The 7,500-nt window shown below is 38.1% G+C and overlaps 1 long non-coding RNA gene across 1 annotated transcript in view; it reads left to right on the top strand.

Moving 5' to 3' along the window:
• Positions 1-3,270, top strand: part of LOC138033729 (uncharacterized) — a 14,005-nt gene extending 10,735 nt beyond the window's left edge. Inside the window, exons 2-3 of the long non-coding RNA XR_011128657.1 lie at positions 1,871-2,051; positions 2,603-3,270. This is a non-coding gene — a long non-coding RNA (uncharacterized lncRNA). The remainder of the gene's footprint in view (positions 1-1,870; positions 2,052-2,602) is intronic.
• The last annotated feature ends 4,230 nt before the right edge of the window (positions 3,271-7,500 follow it).

Below are 7,500 nucleotides of genomic sequence, written 5' to 3'. Positions count from 1 at the left end.
TCTACAGGATTTACGTAACAGTAGTTTTATATCTGACCTCAGACGAAAAACAGCCGGAGGTACTGGCATTTCTTCTGACAGGGGAGAAAAACTTAAATTGTCCAATAAAAGATATTTAAAATCGGTTGGCAAGTAAGTGAAATCCCTCTAGCTAGGTGCTTGGCTATCTCGCTAAGGACATCCTGAAATTTTAAGGTGCGGTCGTATGGCGAGTTCTCTGTAATGTCTAGTTTCCAGTCCCCCTTCAAGAGCTCGGTCTCTATATTTAGCATTTTCCCCTAATTTGCATTTATTTGTTTGGTAAAATTACTTTTTACATTAACTGCAGTGACGAACACCTCAGAAGAGACATCCTGTTGCTTAAGTTTGGACTTTGTTGGAAAACTGTAGCAAGCCATGGCCACCTTAAGTCACAGAGAGGGATGACTCTGCGAAACTAGAATTTTAGAATGATCGTTACAAATACTGTTATGTGCGGATGCCAAGTAAATGGAATATAACAAAAAATGAGAAATAGCAAAGAAAAAGCACTTGTCTTGTTCTTGTGGGTTCTTAATTGTACTTTAGAGAACACTTGTCTTATTGAACGCTTTTTTTCAAATCACCAATCAGTGTATCTATAATTATGATCAATCGCAATTATATGCCCAAGATAGGTCACGTGATTAGAAAGAATTACATCTCATATTAATAGTTCACAGCAATGATTAATTAAAACTCCACAAAATTAACTATTGGAGGGTAATGTGAAGTGCTAGTTTTCTACCTATGTAAACCATGTGAGCGTTAGCACGACTAAATAAATGGAATTGGACCCACACAAGGATAGAGAAAAACTCTGACCATTAGTGAGGCTAACGCTTACATAGGCAAGCCAAATGAAGTAAAAATGCAGCAAATGCCGCGAAAACTAATCTTAGTTGGAAGCAAAAGAAAAACTGCCAAGCCTCGTGGCTTGGAATTGTAGTATTTTTTGTGTCAAATGTTGCAAATACACCGTGGGCCGGTTTTATAAGCATCGGCATGATACTTTGAAAGCAACAATGGCAAATATCACAAGAATATCTCAGCTGAACAGTGAAAAAAAAAACAACTTGGGAACGAAAGTAAAGTGGACCCTTTGCAGGGCGCGAAAGAGGCATTATTTGAGAGGTACTTCCACTTACTCTTGAAAGGTGTCCCCATGCTCAGGAAATGTTCGTAATTAGGACGAACGGCTGCGGATCCCATCATAAAATAACAACGTGCAATAGATTTAATTTTACAGACGGAAAACGTCTTTAATTTTAATTTGCTCATGCCACCTATATTCCATGCCACCTATATTTATATCCAGAAACGTCTCTATCCCTAAGTAATACTCATTCAAAGCAAAACTCATCCTGTTTTATTTTATCTTTTTATGTAAATAACCAGTTTTTCATCAGCAGCCTAGTTTACATTTGGAAAATAAGATCCACCCTTTAGCCGATATATATTTAAAATTATGGCAAAACTTCCAAATTCTCACTGAACGTCTTTCATTCCTTGTATATTCTTCCATCGAAGCAATTAACTGAGTCGATATTGCATGCTCTTTTAAAAAAATCGCTTTATTTGTACATTTCAACTTTTTATGTGACAGATTTCTTCGGGAAAAATATGCGAACAAAAGTCAGTGCAAATATATGTCCATGTGGTTTGAAGTTATGTAATTATTTGCTTTTTGGAATGAAGGTTCCCTTTAATTAAGACAGATGAGATCGAGTTGGTTCGTGGTGCTCCGAACTCGAAGACATGTTTCCCCCTTTAATTAATAAATATTTTCTTTAATTGATTTTTTCTTGACTGTATTGAATACAAATAATGCGGTGATCTCCTCTAATCCTAGAAAACTGAAGAAGATGAAGATAAAGAAGAAGAAGAAGAAGAAGAAGAAGAAAAAGAAGAAGACATACAAAACTTATACGTTCGAGATAAATGTAATAGCAGTCTCTGCAGCTGAATCTGCGATCAATTTCAAGTGGTGACAAAGGATGGACACAAAGCAATATTCCGATCCCACCTGATTTGTACGTCAATTTAAAATTGCATTGTTTGTAGGAGCCACAAACTATTTTGAAAATTGCTGTTAGCTTTTCCTTTTGTGCTGTCACTAAAATTACCCTTATTTCAGGAAAAATAATCACACCTGACCTCTATAATCGGACCCTAATGCGCCCGGTTCATAAAGATGATGGTGCTTCACGATCCCGGCCATTAATTTCAGCGAGTTACAATATGGCCAACCAGACTTGTATTAATTTCTTGAGAATGATACGACTTCTTGTTCAGTTTTATAGACCAACCTTGTTTTCACTGACTGTATTACACTTTGTTTTTTCTCCCGTAGCTACATTTGGAAATATTCTTGCTATTCGTGCTTTGTGGAAAGCTTCCTCTCTACCGGCTAATTTGAGGAAAATGTTTCTGAGTCTTGCTTTGTCTGATCTTGCCGTGGGATTGTTTGCTCACTTAATGATCGCAGTGTTGTATAAAATAGTATTGTGGAATGAAGACTACAACCTTGACGTACTCTGTCCAGTGCCTTTAATCGTTTGCTTCCTTATTCTATATCTTCTAGCAACTGCATCGTTCTTGCATGTAACCGCCATTGCTGTTGATAGACTTCTCGCCGTGTCTCTTCATCTGAGATATCAAGAACTTGTGACTTCCAAACGTGTTACAATAGCCTTGGTTATAACATGGCTGGCAAGTGGCGTTTCTGCTTCTGTTAGCGCTACCACACTGCGACTCTATGCTGCTGCCGTTCTAAGATCTATCGGATTTGTTTTGACGACAGTTGCATACATTCGTGTTTACAAGGTTGCAAGATATCACCGTAATAAACTTCAAAATCAATTTCAGTGGCAAAATTCGCAAGCAACAGTGCTCCTCAGAGAACGTAAGTCTGCCTTGAATGCTGTATATATTTACATTGTATTCCTCGCCTGCTATCTTCCAAGTTATTGCTGTCTCTTATTGCTGGCAACAAGTAAGTGGCGTTGTTCGACCTTGGTAGCGTATGAAGTCACATTGTTCGTCGTTCTTCTTAATTCCTCATTAAATCCTTTGGTTTACTGTTGGCGGTATCCAGAAGTTCGTCGAATAATGAAGAGCACCTTGAAGAAAATTTTCCGTTTTCCTGAAGAATGAGTTACGACGGACGGCTTTTTTTTTCATTGTAAAGAATCGGTTTTGCAGTTTTTGAGTAAACAGTGTTTTATGCAAGTGAGTCGATTGTGAGCAAATCAACATTGAGGCTGATCCAGCGAGACCAACACTAGAGATGCGTGGTTTTTTTTTCAAACATTGGCCTTCTAATCGTTTAAACATTTCAACCTTTTTAGGTTGCAATTTGTGTGTTTATTCTTGTTTTACTGGTGGAGAATCTAGTAATTATTGGAACAATTTCTGGAGCAGTTTTATTTCTTTAAACTATAAACATAAAATGAGAAGTAGAGGAAAAAAGTCAAAATCGAGGAAGAAGAAGAAGAAGAAGATGATGATGATGATGATAATGATGATGATGATGATGATGATGATGATAATAATAACATTAATAACCAGATTAAAAACTGGAGAACTAGGAGACAAAAAGGATATACGTGATTGACGTGGCATGTCCAAGCGAAGCAAACAAGACAGAAAAAAGGGCTGAGAAGATAAGAGAATACCAATTACTGTGCTTTTAGATACGCGAGAGGAGACCACAAGATATGGTGAAAGTTGTTTGCACTGTGATTGGATGGTTAGGAGGCGGCATTAAAGGAAGATTTAAGCAAACTATTCAAGGAAGAAGAAATTGTTAAGATCACTCGAGAGATAATGAGGAAAATGATATCGGGACTGGTAAAATAAATTTATGTTCTGAAAATAGCTACCAAATTTTATTAGCTAATGCTCTTCCCTCTTTCTTCTTTTAAAAATCTCAAATTGTAAACTACTTGGCAACAGCATAGGTAGTTCTAATTCATGCTTTTAAATATAAAAGGACGAGGAGATTGGCCAGAATTACGGTATGGACCTAGATATTTAATTAATTTCTTGTAATTGTTGAGCATGTAAGGACAACATTGTAATTCTGGTTGAAGGTAATAATAATAATAATAATAATAATAATAGTAATAATGATAATGATAATGATAATGATAATGATAATGATAATGATAATGATAATGATAATGATAATGATAATGATAATGATAATGATAATGATAATGATAATTGATAATGATAATGATAATAATGACGCTGACGCTGCAATAATGACCTAGTTACTGCAGTCAGTGTCAACCTTTCTTGCGAGGAAATTAGGGTTGAGAGCAGCTGGTTATGCGCAGAAGAGGAACAAGGAACCTTTGTGGAAAAGAAGGTTGGAAAAATCTCTCGATGAACTTAGGAAACACGTTAACGTCTTTGAGGGAAGTCTAGTGGCAAGCAAACTGAACGCAGATGTACTGACATTGAGCAAACGTACAAGGTCAACAGAAAAGGACTTAAAGTAGTTATTGAGGAACTAAAAAAAAGACTGAAAGCTAAGGTCTACAAATTGAAGAGACTTGAGCAGAAGATTGAGCAATTCAGGTTTAAGAGTTTGTTTGTTCAGGACCAGAAAAGAGTGTATCAGGAATTGATTGGGAAGGAGAGAACAGACAACGCAGTACCTGAAGCTGAAGGGAGCAAAGAGTTCTGGTCAAGTATTTGGTCGGTAGAAAAAATCCACGTTACCGAGGCTGTGTGGTTAATGATGCTCAAAGTAGATAAAGGGGGGCTTTCAACAAGATGACCTAAGGATAGGAGGCAGTGTGGCCCAGTGGTTAGGGCGCTTGCCTTGAGATCCGGAGATCCCGGGTTCAAGACCCGCTCTGACCACTCATTGAATTTGATCCTGGTAGTCCCTGGTTCAACTTCCCAGCTGCCCTTGTAAATAGCCAACTGGTTTGCCTCCGGCCAGTTGGGATTCTTAACAGTTGTAGTTGTTGTGTTCTGTTGTTTCGTCGATTCATTGGCCCTGAAAAGCCCCTATGGGGAGCGGTCAATTAAGTATGTATCTGTATATCTATCTATAACTGAGCAGCTGGTCAAAGAGCAGCGCAGAAATGTTCCAAACTGGAAAACTTCGGGACATGATGGAGTTCAGGGCTTTTGGCTTAAGAATCTGACATATTTACATAGTCGTCATATTGCTAAACGAATGGATCGGATGTTGACATACGGACAGGAAGTGCCAGACAGAATGACTAAAGGGAGGACGGTGCTATGTCAAAAAGACCCAAGCAAAGGCAACGAGGTTGAAAAATTCAGACCAATATCTTGCCTCCCATCGATTTGAAAGTTGATGACAGGCATCATATCGAACAGCATCTATGGCTGTTTGGAAGGTAATGGGTTGTTGCCAAATGAACAGAAGGGTTGGAGACGTAGGGGTTGAGGTACCAAGCTAGGTACAACCTCTCGTCGGAAAGGCCATCCTGACAGGTGAAGGAAGCATAAGAATGTCAGGGTGGACTACCAGAAGGCCTATGACATGGTTTCTCATTCGTGGATTATAGAATGCCTCAAACTTGTCAACCTGTCTGAAAACGTAGTCAAGTTTATTCAAGGCTTAATGAGTACATGGAAGACCGAGCTACCAGCGTGTGGTCAGCCACTAGGCGAAGTCAACATTAAAAGAGGAATATTCCAGAGCGATAGCTTTTCTCCCCTGATTTTCGTTATTTGCATGATTCCATTGTTTAGAGTCCTTGAGCGAATAAAGACAGGGTACACAAATGGGAACATTAAAGTAAACAATTTGTTGTTTATGAAGGACTTGAATATGTTTGCTAAAGGCGAGGAAGACATTGAGAGCCTCCTGCGAACAGTACATGCAATAGGTAAGGGCATTGGCATGGATTTCGGAATCCAGAAGTGTGGTGAGTTAGTGTTAATGTGTTAGTGTTCGTGCTACAGTCCAGACTTAATGGTCGCAATAAGATCAAAACGATAATCACTTGGGCAACGTCACTTATGAGATATGGTGGTGGTTTTATTGCGTAGAGAAAGGCGAACTGAAGAGCTTGGATCACCGCACCCGCAAGTTATTGACTATGAACAAAGAATTTAACCCTAAGAGCGACGTTTCAAGGCTGTATGTAAGCAGAAAGGAAGGTGGAAGAGGACTTACAAGTGTTGAGAGCTGTGTTAGGGCTGAAGGAAACAGTCTTGCTTGGAATATAAACAGTACCACTGAAGAGATTTACAAGTAAGTGAAGTTGTAGAGCCGGAACAGTTTAAATGGGAGAAAACCGGCGATTGTGGCTAGGAGGCCGGATATCGTGTTTGTTTATAAGGAAACCAGACAGGTCAAGATAGTAGACAAAGCAATTCCTGGAGACACTCGGGTCAAGCAGAGAGAGGTGAAAAAATGGAGAAACACCAGTTGCCAAGTTACAAAGGACGAAATCGGGAGACTGTGGAATATGAGAAACGTCTGTGTTGTCTCAGTTGTAGTCGGTGCTTTGGGAATGATCTCCAAAGGGAGTTGACCCTGCTTGGAAACTTTGGCTACTTGTTGTCTCCTGCTTCCAAGCGAGACGTCCCAGATTGTTAGGTCAAATATGTGGTTTCATTATTTGCAATCATTGCTTTCCTTTAAGATTTTACAGTACACCTGATCAATACTGATTTCGAGCAACTTCGTTGAGTAAAACGTTAATATAATTTAAGGAGCTCCTTTTTTGAAATGAAGTCACGTTGATCAATGTTTATCAGCTCTATTAATGGAGTTACCGTTTAGGACCTCAAAACTTTAATCTCTGATACAAGCGCTTGACAAAAGAAATAGTACTAATATGATAATATGTTGTAGTTTTTTTTAATTCCAAAAAGAAGCGATGACTTCAATACAGATAGAAGATTCCTAAATATCTTTCATCAATATCCTAAATATCTTAAATATCCTAAATATATTTCCATCAATATCAAAAAATGAGTTAAATGATGTCGAATATTCTTCTAAATCCTTTTTATGATAATGTTAGCAAGTTCAGTCTCAGAATGTTCTTTAAAACCTATTAATTCACTAATTTCCTTTAAAATATTGTTTTTTCTCATATTTCCACACTTCGCATTTTTTAAAGACATACTTGTGCACTCAATTTAAAATCAAAATTAGCCAGTATGGTGGTGATACCACTCTCGTATAAGATGGTTCAAAGAAGTCTTTTACATGAGCTGTACATTATTTAGATAACGGTAGTTCTATATCTGGCTTCAGGCTTAACAAAACCAGAGGCATTATGATTTGGCACTTCTTCTGACAGGGGAGAAACATTTTGTCCTACAAAAGAGATTTAAAATCGGTTGGGAACAAAGTGAAAGCCATACAGTTAGGTGTTTGGCTATCAACCAACAACGATCGGATGTAGCTACTACACCTGAGCTCTTGGGAATACCAGAATAAAATGTATTTGGAAAAAGCACAGTGTTAAAAAGCTT

This window comes from Montipora capricornis, chromosome 14 (genome assembly GCF_036669925.1).
Source record: "Montipora capricornis isolate CH-2021 chromosome 14, ASM3666992v2, whole genome shotgun sequence".
NCBI classification, from domain to species: domain Eukaryota; kingdom Metazoa; phylum Cnidaria; class Anthozoa; order Scleractinia; family Acroporidae; genus Montipora; species Montipora capricornis.
This window is presented reverse-complemented; position numbering and strand designations above follow the sequence as displayed.